The sequence below is a fragment of the Emys orbicularis genome, chromosome 1 (genome assembly GCF_028017835.1).
Source record: "Emys orbicularis isolate rEmyOrb1 chromosome 1, rEmyOrb1.hap1, whole genome shotgun sequence".
Lineage (NCBI taxonomy): Eukaryota > Metazoa > Chordata > Testudines > Emydidae > Emys > Emys orbicularis.
Window position 1 is genome coordinate 162,657,701 of NC_088683.1, and position 19,605 is coordinate 162,677,305.

At 45.4% G+C, this 19,605-nt stretch overlaps 1 protein-coding gene across 1 annotated transcript in view; it reads left to right on the forward strand.

Annotated features, from left to right (window-relative positions):
* Positions 1–19,605, forward strand: part of ZBTB20 (zinc finger and BTB domain containing 20) — a 624,766-nt gene that overhangs the window by 67,963 nt on the left and 537,198 nt on the right. Inside the window, exon 3 of the mRNA XM_065407938.1 lies at positions 14,896–14,954. The gene's annotated coding sequence lies outside the window, so the exon portion shown is untranslated. The remainder of the gene's footprint in view (positions 1–14,895; positions 14,955–19,605) is intronic.

Genomic DNA, 19,605 nt, shown 5'->3' on the forward strand with positions numbered 1-19,605 from the left:
TTTGTGGACCAGCTTACCGGATGGGTAGAGTGTTACCCCACCCGGCACTATCAGGCCCGGGCTGTTACTAAGACCCTGTTGCATGAAATACTTCCCCGATTCCATCTCCCCGAAACGATTGAGTCTGATCAGGGAAGCCACTTTACCTCATGAGTGGTCCAACAAGTGTCCCAGGCACTCGGTATACAATGGAAGTTGCATACACCCTGGAGGCCGCAAAGCTCGGGTCAGGTAGAATGAATGAATAGAACTCTCAAGGATACCCTCACTAAACTATGCACAGAGTCTAGTTTAAAGTGGCTTGATGCGCTACCGCTCGCCCTTACCCGCATTCGGAGGGCCCCGTGTAAGGGTCTTAAGCTTTAACCCTTTGAACTGGTCTTCGGGTTCCCTCCCTGAATCCTTATCCCGGGGTTCCGGGAGGATGTAAACTGGGAAATGGGGAAGGACTCCTTATGAAAACAGGTCTCTGGGCTGCAATCTGTCTTGTTACAGTTACATGGATACGCGGTGCCTTTTCAGGCCCTTCCCTTGGATCAGCCCGTGCACCCGTTCCAGATCGGTGATCAGGTCCTTGTCAAGAAGTGGAAACGTGACCCCCTCACACCACGGTGGGAAGGCCCATATACTGTTTCGCTCATTAGCCAAGCTGCAATTAAAATTCTTGGGAGTGACAAATGGACGCACCATACGTGGGTAAAGCGGTTTCTGAGCCCTAAACCTGGAGATTGAACCAGCGGAAGAGGACACCAGCCCTCTGCCCGCCCCGGCTCCGGATGCCCAGGGTGGCACAGGTGAAGACTCCACCTGGGAATACCAACAACTGGACGGACTGAAGGGATTGTTTAGGAAAAGATAATGAAGTTATTGTTAATATTTCTGTTTATGTACTTCCATCACTATTATGGTTGGGAAAATAGGTTTTTACAACTGGGGAAAACAATAGCAAACTCTTTTAATCTCAGTAACTGTTGGGTGTGTGGAGGCCCAGGGGAATTAAATGAATGGCCTTGGGTAGCCCAACCAGTGCAACCTAAATGGTGGCTCAGTAATTTAAGTATAGTCCACAATGAAACAGGAGTTTGGACTGAGGATGGTAGTCCCTGGCGACTCTATTCTGCTGGAATGGGTATTATCTGCCTTAATCAAACGAGACAGGAGGGAGTGTACATGGGAGAAAGTAGGTGTGAGTGGACTCTATCCCGAGGATTTGATTGCTGGGATCCCTACTGTCGCCCGTATGACTGTTCTAAATATCAAGGGCGATGGAACCACACCCATGTGAAACTTACCAATAATAGCTGGGTGAAATGTTCCTACCAACAACCTAAAGGCGAAGGTTGCAAGGCGGTAGGACAGGATAGGTTCTTTAATGCCCTATCTTTAAGTTGCCAGCAAGACAATACCACTAGTAAGGACCATGTGGTGCGGTGGTATCAGTGGGCATAGCAGCATCATAATGGGACCCGGGTCGAAGGTTTTAGACAGTTCTGGTCTAGCACCAATCAGCCAAAATGGGGCTGCGATTGTGTCTGGAAGATGGGAGCTGGGGCGTGGAAATGTAATTATTGCGACTCGTACGGTTACAGTGATGGGCTTGTGGGGGGACCTTTAGGGCCAGGTACTTATTTATATTTTGAACAACCAGAGGACTCTGAGACCTGGGATGGTCCCTTTGCTAGTGGGACTTGGGCCCTGGAAGGCCATTATTGGATCTGTGGGTCCTATGCCTACCAAAGACTGCCTCCAAATTGGTCAGGAATATGTTACATCGGCTATATTAGACCCTTGTTCTTTCTATTACCCCAGGTGCAGGGAAATAAATTGGGAATTAAGGTGTATGACGATTTGATTAGGGAAAGGCGGTTCGTGGACTCCACCTTGGCCGCCGGAAGCTCCCAAACATGGGGAGCTCAGGAGTGGCCCCCTGAGAGGATTATACAACATTATGGACCAGCCACTTGGAATCCTAATGAGTTAATATCTGGGGCCAGAGAACCTATTTATAACCTAAATCGAATAATTAGGTTACAGGCTGTATTGGAGATCTTAACTAACCAAACAGCCGCGGCTCTTGACCTTTTGGCCGATCAATCAACCCAGATGAGGAATGCGATCTATCAGCATCATATAGTCCTCGATTATTTACTGGCGGAGGAAGGAGAAGTCTGTGCAAAATTAAATGAGTCTAATTGCTGTTTACAAATAGACGATAATGGAAAAGCGGTAAAACAGTTAACGAAAGAAATAAGGCAATTAGCCCATGTCCCAGTTCAGACCTGGGGAGGGTGGGATATGGACTGGTTTACTTCCTGGTTACCGCAACTAGGATGGCTCCAAAAAGGTTTCCTCTTCTTTGTACTCTTTATTACAACCCTACTAATCCTAGCTTGCTTTGCTCCCTGTTTAGTTGCGTTAGTCCGACGAATGACTAATCAAATTGTATACCATCAAATGATGGCACTGTACCAGCCGGTGAAAACTGAGGATTGGGGGCCGTAGAGCTCTCAAAATGCTTTTTAAGGGGGGAGAACCTTGTTAGAGCAAAGGTCAACTATTTGCCTATTTTCCCAGCTATTCCCCACATGCAAAAGGCTGCCTTCCGCCTATACGTATACAAAACAATCAATCAAGGAAGTCCAACAGATGTATCCTGTTTACCCCTAGAAAGGAATTTAAAAATTCCATAGGTTAGCAGAATGTATGCATGCTAAGTTGTTTGTTACTGTGTATAAAAAGCTTGCTCTGCGTTTGTAAGGTGTGTTCCTCCCTCTGGCAATAGTCGAGGGGGACACCCACTCAGCTGACTGATCAATAAAGAACTTGAAGCCGTCTTCTAGACTCCCGTGCCTCCTTGGAGTAATTGGGCAGCTCCAGGGGGAAATGAGCCTATTTGGCTAACATGATTTACTGTGTAACTTTGGTTTGTATGCATATGTGTTTTGTTGGACTAAGGCAAGGAGGAGGTGTCATGCCATCTCTTCCATTGAAAGGGTAACTGGGAAAGGCCTCCTGCCAGTCAGAAGCACATTTGTTGAGTTATAATGATTTATCTCTTTACTATGACCTGAGCCCATCTGTAAAGGCAACCAGATGTGTGATGGCATGGTCTGCTAGAGAGGAGAAAAAATTGCTTTGAGATTTGAACACAGAAGAGCTCAAAGGGCACACTCTATCCTCAGCAATCAATGCTCTGTCACATTTTCAGCAATGATGTTGTTACCCACCTAATTTCCCATATGCTCTCACAACATATCAGTAGACTGTATTCCATCGGATCAGGCAATGAGAGACTGGAAGACCTACCAAGTAGTCCTTCTGTGCTAGGCAGAATAATGAAGCAGGAAGAACCTCATGGCAGACTGCTGGAGGTCAGTCCTAGGAGATTGCTTGATTAGATCCTGTGGGATATATGATGTTGACTTTTTTGCTTAAGGCACCAACAAGAAGTTTCTTGCAGTAGGCTTAAGAACAAGAATGACCAAGCTGTAGACGATGAAGATGAACCAAGATAAAGTTAGATACAACTCATTCATTTGTAGTAGTAAGATCAGTAAGCAATGCCATATGAAAGAAAGAGCTATTTTCTTCTAACATTGAACAAGACACTTGACTAGAATAAAGAAGACAGGGTTGTCCCTAAAGCTACTCTGTCTTTCTCTGCTTCATTTGTAAAACTTCTGTCACATTCACCGGCTCCCCCTCCTGCCGTGCTTCTTGCTGCAGATTTAAAGAAACTGTGCATATAAACCTCACAGGAATCATGATTTCCCTCAGAGTTACTAGGCAGGACCAAAGAGCTGATTCACTTGCAAACTCTGGTATACAAATTGATTTTTAGTCCCATGCTTTAATACTCCATAGAAGTACTACTTGGAGGGTGGCAGCATGGGGTTAACAAGAGGCCTGTATTCCTTCTAAAAAATGCTGTATAAAGAAACTGGTTTTTGTCCTTAAAGAAAGCACGTATTTCATGCTCTAAAAGTCTGAGGTTTGTAGTTGAAAAAGATTAAGTAAATAATTCAGGATGTGTTGTGTTTACCTGTTAATAATTAAGCAGGTTAGACTGTGTATTTCTTATAGACGTTGAGTTTTTATTTTATTTATTTTATTTGGTTCATGTGGGCTGATTTTTAAGTTAAAGACGCTTCTGCCAAGAGGGAGATAGAGAAGAGGGGATACAGAGAGCCACACAATAAACCAATGTGTGTGGGGAAACATGTTAACTGGAGAGAATGGGGAGAGGTTAGTTCGAACAAGAACCCCTGCTCTCTCCTTTCACTAGAGCAGCTCCAACTGCACATGGTGCTCTGAGAGAAATTTTCTTATGGTTCATAAAGATTTCAAGGAATAAGCACCAGCTTTGACTCAGGATATTCAATGATAGTGACTAAGGATAAAGGAAGCTTTCTTTGTTATGAGGTAAAATTTTAATTAGGTTTTTATTAACAGGGAGACTCTTTTTTGAGTGGAGGCAGGTTTAGCTCAAGCAAAGAAAATGACTGAGAAGATTTAATCTTGTCCAATATTGGAGATGGGATACAAGTTTGTGGTAACAGAAGTATTCTGTGTCCTTTCTTGTTGTCTGAATTACATCTTGGTGAAAGGTGCTAGGTTGCCATCTCTGAAGTCTAAAATCCTCCTTGTCACTACAACAGGCCAGTGGCAAGATATGCTTCCCTTACCAACATACTTGATACTGCCCCTTGAGGAGCCAGGTTCTTTAGTGGAAGATCGCTCCTTCCACATGGCCCATTCAATGCTTGGCATCTTTGCTGTCATTAGAAATGATCAGGCCAAATAGTGCTGATTTGTTATTAGAAGGTGAATACTTGACTATTGAGAAATAGACTGAGATCAGCATTCAAATAATTTTATGCACAGTATCTTATTACCTTGAATCATTGTTGACATAGGCTAGATTTGAAACTGTAACTTAGGGTATGTCTACACTACGAGAGTAGTTCGATTTCACTTAAATCGAATATGTGGAATCGATATTACAAAGTCGAACGTGCGTGTCCACGCTAAGGACAGTAATTCGACTTTGTGAGTCCACACTAACGGGGCAAGCGTCGACATTGGAAGCGGTGCACTGTGGGCAGCTATCCCACAGTTCCCGCAGTCCCCGCTGCCCATTGGAATTCTGGGTCGAGCCCCAAATGCCTTCTGGGTAAAAAAATGTGTCGAGGGTGCTTTTGGGTACCTGTCGACATCCGTCCGTCACTCCCGCCCTCCCTCCCTCCCTGAAAGCGCCGGCGGGAAATCAGTTTGCGCACTTTTCTGATCAGTGACAGCGCGGACGCCACAGCAGTGCGAGCATGGATCCCACTGCGACCATCGCTGCAGTTGTGGCCGTTCTCAACGCCTCGCAGCTTATCATACACCTTTCCCTGAGGCAGATGCAGAGAAATCAGGAGAGGAGGCTACGGCACCGCCGTGAGGGCCTGAAGTCGGAGAGTAGCACAGAGCTGTCAGAAACCACGAGACCCAGCGCCCAGGACATCACGGTGGCAATGGGTCTTGTGGATATTGTGGAACGGCGATTCTGGGCCCTGGAAACAAGCACGGACTGGTGGGACCGCATAGTGCTTCAGGTCTGGGATGAATCCCAGTGGCTGCGAAACTTTCGCATGCGGAAGGGGACTTTCCTCGAACTTTGTGAGTTGCTGTCCCCTGCCCTGAAGCGCAAGGACACCCGGATGCGAGCAGCCCTGACTGTCCAGAAGCGAGTGGCCATAGCCCTCTGGAAGCTTGCAACGCCGGACAGCTACCGGTCAGTCGCGAACCACTTTGGTGTGGGCAAATCTACCGTGGGGGTTGTTGTCATGCAAGTAGCCAAGGCAATCGTCAAGGTACTGCTCTCAAAGGTAGTGACCCTGGGAAACGTGGAGGTCATCATAGATGGCTTCGCCGCGATGGGATTCCCAAACTGCGGTGGGGCTATAGATGGGACTCACATCCCTATCCTGGGACCGGACCACCAGGCCAGCCAGTACATAAACAGAAAGGGCTACTTTTCAATGGTGCTGCAAGCACTGGTGGACCACAGGGGACGTTTTACAAACATCAACGTCGGATGGCCGGGCAAGGTTCATGACGCTCGCGTGTTCAGGAACTCTGATCTGTTTAGACGGCTGCAGGAAGGTATTTACTTCCCGGACCACAAAATAAGTCTTGGGGATGTGGAGATGCCTACAGTGATCCTCGGGGACCCAGCCTACCCGCTAATGCCCTGGCTCATGAAGCCCTATACTGGCGCCCTGGACTCAGAAAAAGAACTCTTCAACTACCGGCTGAGCAAGTGCAGAATGGTGGTGGAGTGTGCTTTTGGCCGTCTCAAGGGGAGATGGAGAAGCTTACTGACTCGCTGTGATCTCAGCGAAACCAATATCCCCATTGTTATAGCAGCTTGCTGTGTGCTCCACAATCTGTGTGAGAGCAAGGGGGAGACCTTTATGTCGGGGTGGGAGGTTGAGGCAAATAGCCTGGCTGCTGATTACGCCCAGCCAGACAGCTGGGCGATTAGAAGATCACAGCGGGACGCGCTGTGCATCCGGGAGGCTTTGAAAGCTAGGTTCCAGACTGAGCAGGGTAACCAGTGACTGTTAAGTTTGTGGACACAGAAGCTGAACCTGCCCCCGTTTCTTTACCCAGTTAATGTTGACTATCCTTCCAAGTTACATACCCCCTTCACCACCTTCCCAAAAAATAAAATCTGTTCTGTTTTGTTAATGAACACCATTGTCTTTATTACTGTTTTCACGGGAATGTTTTAAACCGGGGACGCAGACTGTGGCGGGGGGCGGGTTTAGTGTTCTGATGCAAATGATGCTTCTAAACTCCAGGAATGACAGGCTCCGCAGTGGTGGACTGGTTGTTTCTGCGGAGCCTGCCAGCACTCCTGGGCGGGACTGCGTGTATGTGGCGGCTATGTGACTTTCTGGCAGGGGGAGGAGGGTTACAGATCCCCTGCTGCGTGGCTCTGTGATCCAGGATAAGGACCGCGGCATAAGATCTCTAACTGCCCTCCCCCGCCACAAAGTCACAGATCAAACCCCCCCCCCCCCAGAACATGAAAACCACCTCCCAGACTGACCAGGGCAACTGGTGACTGCACTGTGTATGTATCCTGATGCTGGACCTGCCCCCGCCTCTGTACCCTGCTAAAGGTGACTGTCCTGTCCAATTACCAAGCACCTTCCCCCCCTTCAGACAGAGTCTCCTCCAAAAGAAAATCATGGAAACAGTAATTAACAGAAACGAATATTTTATTATGAACCACACATGAAACGGGGGGGGGGGGGGAAACTTGGACGGGGGCTTGTGTGAGGTGGGTAGGAAAGGACTTTTCAAATTTTGGGGAATGAGAGCCTTCTAGTGCTAGAGCAGTCTGCAGGGGTTGACTGAAAGTTTTAACGGCCCTTGCCGCCCCTCCTTCTTTGGACTTTGGGTGAGGGGGGTGTGGGACTTGTTGGCGGGGGAGGGCGGTTAGAGATAGACTGCAGCGGGGCTCTGTCCTCCTGCCTCCGGTCTTGCAGAACATCCACAAGGCGCCGGAGCGTGTCCGTTTGCTCCCTCATTAGTCCAAGCAGCGTTTGAGTCGCCTGCTGGTCTTCCTGACGCCACCTCTCCTCCCGTTCCATGATTGCTCGGTGCATTTGGGACAAGTTCTCCCTCCACTGTGTCTGCTGGGCTGCCTGGGCTCTGGAGCAGTCCATTAGTTCTGAGAACATGTCCTCACGCGTCTTCTTCTTCCTCCGCCTAATCTGCGCTAGCCTCTGGGAGTGTGATGCCAGGCTGGGTTGGGAGACAGTCGCAGATGTGTCTGTGGGAATGGGAAAAAGGGAGTGAATTCCTGAGACAGATAAATGAAGTTGTGAACAAAGAACATAGTCTTTCTCTGTGAACAAGACCATGCACTGCACCTCTCACATGCGCACTCAGGACAAGGTCGAATTTTCGGCCCTCGCCTTCAGTGCCTGGGGTCTTGCAGTTGCGATCTGAGAAGCGGGGCAGGACACCTGAACTTGTGTAGCAGGCAAACATGGTAAGCCGTAGACTTGTGGCTGCTTAAAACTTTAATAGAAGCACTGGGCTCCTTTCGCATTGAAAGCAATGCCAGTCTCTGCTGGCAGCAATCAGGGAAGCATGAGCTCTGCCCCTGTCCCACCCCCTCGCGGCTGTCCCAGGGAAAGATCCCTGTATGCTGCCCCTCTCCCGCCTCCACCGCGTGGCTGTAAAGCAGTCCCAATACTAACATTCCCCTCCCTAATTCAAAGCAGGGCGTCATGAGCGACATCACCCTGATGAGGATCTCGGAAAGCGACAGGGAACGGATGCTTAGGGAGAGCATGCAGAAACCAGGGCCGTATGCCGCCATGCTCTGCCGTGCAATGATCCCAGAGTACTTGATAGAGTCCTGGCGTGGAAACGTGTCGTACCATGGTGGACCTAATAAGATCGCCCTGCCAAGGAACCTGATGCACAGGCTTGAACATTACCTACAGGAGAGCTACGTAGAGATCTCCCATGAGGATTTCGTGTCAATTCCCGGACATATAGACCGGATTTTGGTGTAGCTGTACTGGAAGGGACTACAGAGTGGAGCGTCTTGGCCAGCAAAATCATGAAAATCCGGACATTGTTAGATTTTTTTTACATAGTTGGGACTAAATAGTTAAGCGCCTAAGGCAAAGAAATCATGAAAAACCAATTGTTGATATTATAAAGATTCCAGTTCTGTTACAAATAAAAGTTTATATGTTTAAATGACTTAATGAAAACCCCATTGTTAATATTATAAATATTCCAGTTCCGTTAAAAATAAATGTTTAGATGTTTAAAGCACTTACTGCTTCCTTCCCCTGATTCTGTGTCCGGGGTAACGGATGGGGACGGTTGGTAGGGGATCTCGGTAAGGGTGATGAAGAGCTCCTGGCTGTCGGGGAAATCAGCGTTGCAAGCGCTGTCGACTGCCTCGTCCTCCTCATCTCCTTCCTCATCTTCCCCGTCCGCTAACATTTCCGACGAGGAACTGGCCGCGGACAATATCCCATCCTTAGAGTCCACGGTCAGTGGTGGGGTAGTGGTGGCGGCCGCACCTAGGATGGAATGCAGTGCCTCGTAGAAACGGGATGTGTGGGGCTGGGATCCGGAGCGTCCGTTTGCCTCTTTGTTTTTTTGGTAGCCTTGTCTCAGCTTGATTTTCACGCGGCACTGCGTTGCATCCCGGCTGTATCCTCTCTCTGCCATGGCTTTAGAGATCTTCTTGTAGATCTTTGCATTCCTTCTTTTGGAGCGCAGCTCTGAAAGCATGGACTCATCGCCCCACACAGCGATGAGATCCAAGACTTCCCGATCAGTCCATGCTGGGGCCCTCTTTCTATTAGATTGCACGGCCATCTCTGCTGGAGAGCTCTGCATCGTTGCCAGTGCTGCTGAGCTCGCCACAATGTCCAAACAGGAAATGAGATTCAAACTGCCCAGACAGGAAAAGGAATTCAAATTTTCCCGGGGCTTTTCCTGTGTGGCTGGTCAGAGCCTCCGAGCTCGGACTGCTGTCCAGAGCGTCAACAGAGTGGTGCACTGTGGGATAGCTCCCGGAGCTATTAGCGTCGATTTCCATCCACACCTAGCCTAATTCGATATGGCCATTTCGAATTTAGCGCTACTCCCCTCGTTGGGGAGGAGTACAGAAGTCGAATTTAAGAGAGCTCTATGTCGAACTAAATAGCTTCGTGGTGTGGACGGGTGCAGGGTTAATTCGATGTAACGGCGCTAAATTCGACATAAAAGCCTAGTGTAGACCAGGCCTTAGAGAGGAAAACTCCTACAGCCCGCTACTTAAACCTGTGAGCCATTTGGTACCCTTCTTCTTAAGCCTGACAAAAGAAAGAAGTTTGTTTTATATGTTGTTTGCTTCCCCCTGCTGTGCAGCCATCCACCCCACCATTAATCCCTGATGTGCCAAAAGCAAATCAATCAGTTGAATCTTTCAAACTGTTCATTTGGTCTTGGCAGAAGAAGACATCACTTGGTAGTTTTCACTCACCTTTCCCAAAGCTGAGAGAAAGCACTCTGTTGTGAGAAAAGCCATTTGGAGTAATTGGCCTTAAAAGACAAAGCTGCTGAATTGTGAGAGTGATCTTTGAATTGTAAATTAAAAATCAAAGATTTTAAAAAAATGTTTGTGAGAATTAACAGTCTGATTTTCTTGACAGTTGAGGTCTTCATATGTTGTTATAGTATGATATGATTTATTTGCCTATCTGCATTGGTACTTTCCTCTAAAGAAATGTATATTGCAACTGGTACCTCTTTCCAGGGCTTCCTTCCTACCTTGCTAATGTAACATAAACACATTTCAGGTCTCATATTCCAGACTCTGTTTTTCCTTATAAATTTAATTAAAGATTCCGTATGTAAAGGTAATGGCTGGGTAGTTGGGTGGACACTGCAAGTATTCTCTGATTCTCTTCTGCCATTATGGTTCCGGTGTTTTAACAAGTTTGGGTTTTTTTGGTCGTTTGGCCAGACAGTTGACATAAGGCTTTCCCCAAGAAGAATATGGATAAATAGGCTTTTTCAGTTGGAATTTAGACTGGCACAGGGAACTGAATGGCCTGTTTTCTAAGAAATTTTTTGTACGCTGAGAACAGACTTGTAACGCTGAGAATTGTTCCTTTAAACTTCCTATGTAAGCATACCAAACTTCCTCTTTTGCAGCTGAGCCGATTCAGATTCAATAGTTAGTTGTCTTGTACTCAGCAGGTCAAGTCTACGTTTGGCAGTCTACTTGTTGAAATCCTCCAGACACTACCATTGAACATGGTAGATTCGCACTAGCCATTTGATAGTCTATTTTAAATTTGATTCAGTCAGAAAAGCTTAACTCCTGAAATGAGTTAGATGGATCTCAATCTATTTCTCAGTGGACAAGTGTCTGTACCAAAAAAATCATTACCATGGTTGGTAGTAATTGGCCTATAGTTTGTAGCCCCATAAAAGAGGCTGTATCAGCCATTGAGACTTAACTAGTCCACAGTCTAACCACTGGAAGTGGCCTCCCCAGTGAAAGGTTGAGGCACAGTGGTGAGCCTATGTTAGGAAATATGTACTATATCTGTTCTCAGGCTACAGGATTTCAACTCCAAAGCTGCATGAGTACTAAATTCACAAAAACATCTTTTTGAAAAGAAAGGTCTTAACTCTGATGCATACTCCATTTTGGCGAAGTCTTGCTTTTACCTAATATTCATGTTGGATTGACTGAAGTGTGAGAAGAGCCAAGTGACTTGCTTGTGGTCACACAGTGAATCATTGGCTGAAATCCTTTTGGTTCCTGTGTTCTTGCCATGATCAATAGTGATTCCCCCCCAAAACACTGAATAAAATGGTTTGCATGTGTGATGATTGTGTTTGCTAGATGAAGAATTGTGCTGAAGTGATACAAATATGAGTGGAAATTATATACTCTACTGAATACAGAATCTTAAAGGGAGAGAAGAATTCCCCAATTATCATGCTCTAGGGTTCTCCCCCATTTCAGTCATGCTGAAATCTCAGTAAACTCTAGAGCAAACATAAATAACACAGATGTTCTTGAACTGAAAGGTTAAGCTTATCTTAGTCTCTCTTGGTCAGATTGCAATTCATTGAATAAACTTTTTATCAGTACTGTAAAGGTCACAAGCATTTACCATTTATGGTTTATGTCAATTATGCCACGCAACTTATTTTGGTATTAGTATGAAAAGGAAGCAATAAAATATAACAAACATATAGTCCGTTACTGCTTGTGGGTGAAAAATTCAGTTTAACACAGTATGTTACTGTTATCTATATGGACTATATCAATATGTAATTTGCTTAGATTAATTGATCTCTGTTTTGTTATAGAACATTGACTGTTTAGGCATGTGCTTGGGTCCCTGTGTGCCTCCTGTGTTTGGGTATATCTCGATCCAATATGTTAATTTTTTAGAAATCAGTGAGTTTAGTTTATTGAGTTTGTTCTTGTAAATACATTCATTTCCAGCAAATTACAAAGGCTGTGTGTTTGCCTGCTTGGTGCCTATATGCGGATCATTAATGCCTTGCAATCTGGAGGTAGTAAGTTAGGGTTACCATATTTCCACAATCAAAAAAGAGGACACTGGGGGGGGGGAGGGAGCCCCGCTCTAGCCCCGCCCCCATCCACTCCCTCCCACTTCCCACCCCCTGACTGCCCCCCTCAGAACTCCCAACCCCCCCTGTTCCTTGTCCCCTGACTGCCCCCTCCTGGGACCCCTGCTCCTAACTGCCCTCCAGAACCCCATCCCCTATCTAAGCCTCCCTGTTCCTTGTCCCCTAACTGCCCCCTCCTGAGACCCCCCCCACCCTAACTGCCCCCCTAGGACCCTACCCCCTACCTGCACCCTGACTGCCCAAAACCTTATCCACACCCCCAGACAGCCCCCCCGAACTCCCGACCCATCCAACCCTGCTCCCTGTCTCTTGACTGCACCCTCCAGAACCTCCCTGCCCCTTCTCCGACCCCCTGGCCCCCTTACCATGCTGCTCAGAACAGAGTGCTGCGGAGCGACGCGCTGGGCAGCAGGGGAGGGTGAGCAGGGGGAGGAGCTCCAGACTGCCGGAGGCCCGATGTGAACGGCCGGTGTGCAGGGAAGGGGAGGGAGGGAGAGGAGGGGAGTGATTTCAAGCTGCAGGGGAGAGGAGGGAGAAGCGGAGGAGGGGCTCTGGCAGCCAGAGCCCCGTGCGAGTGGCAGGATCCGGCCGGCTGCCCTGACATTTACAAATTCCCCCCGGACGCTATTTTTAACTCAAAAAAGCCGGACATGTCCAGGAGAATCCGGACGAATGGTAACCCTAAGTAAGTCAAACATGAGACAGCATTGCAAAATCTACTGAAAATTAACTTTTGATTGCTATATGGGACTTGATTTTGAAAGGAGACTCGACCTGATCCCCTAAATATCATTCACCTTTTTGCATCCCCATTTAACATTTTGTGGGTGCTATTAGATACTGAGGTATCTAAACGGCAAGATTTGTACCGGCAATTAACTGTGGGCACAGGAATATGGGAAAAATTAATTGTGGCTAAAAAAAAAAAATCGCATAAGTTAGGGCTGGCACTGAAAATCTAGCCAATGGCTTGTGACTTTGAACTCCTTGCAATTTCAGTAGGACTTTGTGTCTCAGTATCTTAAATACTCAGTGTTCATCACAAACATAAAGTTTTGTTAATGTAAACTTAGGTTGTCAATTAAAATAGCAATTACAAAAACTATATGGCAAGGATGTTTACCATTAATAAAATATAAGCATTGATCAGTTAAGATGTAGTGTAAGTAAAGACTGTAATACTCCATCTGTTTATGAGAAAATTCATACAGCACAGTCTAATACCTGCCTTAACTCTGTCTACAAACCTAACACATCACTTTTGTAGTTATAAGAAGTTTCAGCTGCAGATGGAACAGGGAAGAAAAGTTGAGATCCAGATCTAGATCCAAACCTTTGCAAAGTTTGAGCAGTTAGGATCCAGCCAGAGTTAAGGTTGTAGTTGGAATGTCCAATATGACTTTTCACACATTTTGTGTGTGCAGTTGCATGGTTAATGTTGTTTATAAGCTGGCCATGAATATAACTGTTTTATACTAGTTGGGAACGAGTTGTGTGTTCCCATGCCTTCCTACCATGATGAAAAACTCTAGTGCTGTAATCAGGTTGTTAGTAAGGTGGATGTGTTGGACTTGCCAACCCTTCCCCCTGATTTTTCCCTCCAAAAAGGATATGAGAATCTTCAGTGAATCATAATGGGGTTACTCAGCTTTGTGCTAATGCTATAGCTCTACCATACTGAAGGTTCTTTCCATGGGCTGTGTGAATTTTTGCTGACATAACATTTTGGGAGGATTATTACTAACAAAAATTTAAGACAAATAAAATTCTCAGAACTTGAATGTAGTAACTTCTAAATGGCAGGGCTGTAATACTAGGCTAAGCAGCCCCATTGGACTCCTCTGAAGAGTCTCAGGTGTTTGGGCAATGGAAAATTATTACCTTGCTTGGAGTGATGAGTTCTGAGCACATCTGAAAATTGGGCCACTTTTATTTAGATGCCTCAATATTGATTTAGGAACTTGGGGGGAAATTTTCAAGGGCAGTTAGGGACCTAACTCCCATTGCAAGTCATTGTGAGTTGTGTGTGTAATTCTCATTTGTGCCTTTGAAAATCTACCCCTAGTTTTTGGCACCCAGTTTTGAAAATTTTGGCCATTATGATAAGTAGTACTAACAACTTTGATGCTATCTAGATATCTTAAAGTTTCAAGGTTAAAACAAAGTCTTTTATAAATTATATATGTATAATTATAAAACATTAGACTCCAGTTCTTCAATTTTGAAAATGTGTGATGTTTTTAACTCCTGAACTATTAAAAGTATTTACTTGTAACTTTTCCCAAAAATGCTTCTGAAAGGCAAGAGTAAGTGGTATAATTTTGGTTATGACAAGCATTTGTTTTGTCCCTAATGATGATAAAACCCCACTTTAAAAAAAAAAAAAAAGTGAAGGGATTTGTAGCCTTGGAGTCTCTGTGAATGCCTACATAATATGGTATTCATGTGCAACTTTTCCCCTATAAAGTACATGTGTGGTGTGATGTTTTCGTTTCTAGTCCTTCTTATTTACATGTTCTTCACCTGCATACTGAATGTGAATGTGTAGGACTTTGTTTTGTCTTATTCCAACAGATGGATATATGTTGATATATACACAGTGAGCCACCTACTTCTCCAACTGAACACTGAGTCATTTGCACGTTATGAAAACTCAAGGTGTTGTCTGAGTAAATCCCTAAATATAAGCATTTCTTTTCTTTACAGCAGCATAAAAGAGAAGTGTTAGGAGCTGCTCTTAACCCTTTGGAGTCGGAAGAGAAAAGGTAACATTAAGCAACATTTTCTGGATATTTAAAGGTACACATTGTATCTACTTGAAAATGCTATTTACCTAGCACACTCAGGCTGATGTTTTTAGAGAGCTCAAAAATGAGAACTTTGAAGAACAGGAGGGATGCTGGGGCAGGAGATAGAGAATACAAAAATTACAATAACTTTTTGGAAACTTCTGCAAATTTTGGCAGAAATTATGCAAGAACAGATTATAAATTGGAAACCACCATAAACATTAATGTATATAATTTACGCAATACAAGTTCACAAATATTAGGAATTCAATGGGATTTTCAGAAGTATTAAAGATTGATCATGGTGCAATAATAATATATATGTATATATTTAAGTTTTATTAATTCAGTGAGACAAATGCTGCATCTCCTTTTTCAGTCAAGAATCCTTCAGTAAGAGTTTTGCCTAACTGAGGGTGAATAAGGTCTAAACAACTAATTAAAATATTTAGTCATTTTACTACTGTGTATAACAAAGCACTGGCAATATTAAAAATTGATAATCTTCCTACTTATTAAAACGTGAACTTCATAAACACAATGTAGTTTTGCAGTGTTCCTGTCCCTTTTAACAAATATTTGAGTGAACAAATTTACAAGCAGGTCTGTCTGTGAAAACAGCATATTTTAAGAAAATATTAGAGAATATTCACAGAAAGCAACTTTTGAATTATCATTCGTAAGTATTTGAACTTGAAACAAGATGCTGAGAGCTACTCATCCTGTCCGAAAACAGAAACATATGATTTATGTGCCCAGTAAAAACATCTTGTCTTTCAAATGTAAGTGTTCGTAACGATCTGCTCACCAATGAGATACAGACTAAAAATTATTCAAATAATTTTCAATAACAAATTTAAGAGAATAATGCATAGATAATTCAGGAACATATTAAAAAGTATAATTGGCTAACTATACTGCTAGCTGTGACACTCTGGTTACCTTTCCCAGACCTGAAGAAATGCTCTGTGAAGCTTGAAAGCTTGTCACTTCCACCAACAGAAGTTGGTCCAATAAAATATATTACCTCACCTACCTTCTCTCTCTTAAATTATCAGTCATTTGCCCTGCTGTAATTAGCATTTGCAGCATACATTTCCACTGTTTTAGAAGTAAGGGCCAGACTGTGGCCTGGTACTGCATTGTGGCATAGGATCATAAATAGGGGGAAGACCCACTTCCTCCCCTCCCCCCCCCCCCGACTAGGGTTGCCAAGCATCCAATTTTTGACCAGAATGCCCAGTCAAAAAGGGGCCCTGGCAGCTCTGGTCAGCACCACTCCCAGGAGCGACCGGCATGTCCCTGTGGCCCCTAGGTGCAGGTGAGATCAGGGAAGCTCCACGCCCTGCCCCCACCCTGAGTGCCGCCTCTGCAGCCAATGGGAGCTGCGAGGGCGGTGCCTGTGGGGGCAGGCAGCGTGCACTGTGCAGAGCTGCCTGGCCACTCCTCCATCTAGGGTCCGGACATGGCGACTGTTTCCAGGAGCAGTGCAGAGCCAAGACAGGCAGGGAGCCTGCCTTAGCCCCACTGCACCACTGACTGGGAACCGCCTGAGGTAAGCAAGCCCCGGCTGGAGCCCACATCCCAACCCCCCTGCCCCAGGTCAGAACCCCCTCCCACACCCAAATTTCCTCCCGGAGCCCACACCTCACACCCCGTCCTGCACCCCAACCCCCTGCCCCAGCCTTGAGCCCTCTCCTGCACCCAAACTCCCTCCTGGAGCCTGCACCCCACATCCCCTCCTGCACTCCAACCCTCTGCCCCAGCCCTGAGCCTGCTCCCGGAGCCCACACCCCCTCCTGCATCCCAACCCCCTGCCCCAGCCCAGAGCCCCCTCCTGCACCCTGAACCACTCATTTCTGGCCCCACCCTGGAGCCTGCACCCCCATCTGGAGCCCTCACCTCCTCCTGCATCATCCCACCTACCCTGCCCCAGTCCAGTGAAGAAAGTGAGTGAGGGTGGGGGTGAGCGAGCGATGGAGGGAGGGGGGCTGGAGTGAGTGGGGGGTGGGGCATCAGAGAAGGGGTGGAGCAGAGGCAGGGCCTCAGGGCAGGGGGCAGGACAAGGGTGTTTGGTTTTGTGCAATTAGAAAGTTGGCAACCCTAACCCTGACTCTTGTACATCTTGGCTGCAGATGGGTATAGAGAGGGAGAGCCAGGTCTGTGTGGTTGGTGTGTTTTGTCAAGAAAGGATCGGGAAGGGAATGGGAAATGGGGGGACCCTACATTTCTTCTCCCACCTTTGGTGGCTGGTCCATGGAAGAAGCTGATAATCTGTTAAATTGCTGTAGTGAGTTACTTTCCCCAGGGACAAGGCAGGGAATTTACACTTTGAAAGACAATTCTTTTCCTGACCTCCCCGTGGGGTGGTTGCATCTGCTCCTCACCACTTATGCAAGACTGTGCCTAAAGACTCATTCTAGTCCTATGTATTTAATTGTTGCTAACAAAATTTGTTGCAAAGTCTTACACATGTGCTTCTCTTTAGGCACAGTGAGTTGTCCTATTGAACTCAATAAGACTAATCACAGTGCTTAAAGTTAAGCAAGCATTTGAGTGTTTGCAGGATTGGAGACATAGTTTTTAATTTCTTTTTTTGCTGAAAGTGTGGGGAAATATTTATTAAAATGTGTTAAGTTTATGGGATCTTCCCCAATCATCTGGCAGTTTGAGAGAAGCAAAATTTGCATTTCTATTTATCCACAAAAATCCACAGTTTTGGTAGGTCCTTAACTGTAAGGCATGAAGAAGAATGGACTGTTATCATTTTTCTCTTTACAAGCACGGTTAAACCTTCCAGCTAGAAAAGGATGGGTCATATAATTTATTACGGAGAAGTAAAGTGCAGATTACATTGCAGGTGGGAGAGAGACAGGAGATCCAACAGATGTGTGTGTGGGGGGGTATGGAGTGTGTGCATAAGTGTGGTATGGAGTGCATGAACTCTCGCTTATAATTTCTTCACACTTGGGCACACTTCAGACATTTTATTTAGTAATACGATATGCAGATTGTTCAGGAGCCAGCAGCAGTTCTTTCACCTGAATGTCAAAACTGACAGGATTCTTAAATCAAACCTCAGCAACAACTTGTATTTTAAAGCAAGCAGCCCAAAGATCTGGGCACCAACTGTGGCCAACATAGTGCAGAATTGTTTTCCCACCCCTTTAATTCTCCCCGCTTTTATCTCTCTAATTACAAGGAGCACGGTTGCAGTGCAGATGAGCTATAAATCTATATGGAAGTATGATCAAAGAGCAGGAATACTTGTTGAAAACTGGGAGATTTCTGGCATTTGAAGCTGCCCAGGGAAGATGTTTTCTTGTTTTCCAGACACATCTAATAAATTTCCCCCTTGATTTTTAAGACCCCAGTATGCTGTAGGGGTGGGTGGTGTGAACTCCTAATTCACCCGTTTCCCTATTTTTATTTTTTGGGGATATATGGAACATGGTTTAATTTGCTACACAACTGATTACAGAACCCTTAATGAATACTACCTATGATTGGGTGACAAGTTTTCACTTGAGATCCAGAACAGAACATTTTCAAAGTTTAGGGATGTTTGGAGCCAGGGTTTTGTTTTGGCTTTATATACAGAGGTGTGTGGGGGGTGTCGGGGGGGGGGGGCTGTGAAGTACAAATTAGAATCCAAACTTTTGGGGTGTTCTGCTCTGGTGTCCTGTGTCAAATTTAAACATGTGATAACATTTCAAGGTAAGAAAATACTCCACAAGTCTCCAAGCTCAATACCTCTTCCCTTCTGCTCCCTCCCTCTGCAAATGTCTGCAGATAACAATGTCCAGCCCCCCACACTCTTATGTCTCCTAAGAGATGACCTTATGGCATGTGCATCCATTAACCAATTGGCTAGATGGGCCAAAGACAACAGTTAGCGAGGGGAAGCACAACATTGTGTGTGTGCATGTGTGAGAGAGACAGAAAGAGAGATTTGACTGTTCAGATGATTTTTATAAAAGGCTTCTATTTCCATTCTGATTATCAGCCTCAGTTGTGTATTTCATTGTGGCCCTCTGAATTCTCCCCTGTAACTTGGTCACTGTGTTCAGTACATCCATATGTACAATAGACATGGAATCTCACGTAATCATTTCCCTGCCATTGCATGCACCTCGGCCATTGATGCACCTGGGTCCATCCTGTTCTCTGCCTGTGGCATACAATAACTTAATATCCTGAGGGCTGTAATCCTTTGATCTAATTGTGGTTGTTGGGCTTGCTGTGGGGGTGGTAGCCTGTGATATACAGGAAATCAGACAGACTAGGTGATCTGGTGGTCCTTGTGGCCTTAAGCTCTATGGCAGGGGTAGGCAAACTATAGCACTCACAGTGCCCGGGTCCTGGCCACCAGTCCTGGGGGCTCTGCATTTTCATTTTAAATGAAGCTTCTTAAACATTTTAAAAACCTTATTTACTTTACATACAACAATAGTTTAGTTATATATTATAGACTTATAGAAAGAGACCTTCTAAAAACGTTAAAATGTATTACTGGCACGCGAAACCTTAAATTAGAGTGAATAAATGAAGACTTGGCACACCACTTCTGAAAGGTTGCCGACCCCTACTCTATGACAATGAAAGATGACAATTTGCTGCTGTTGTT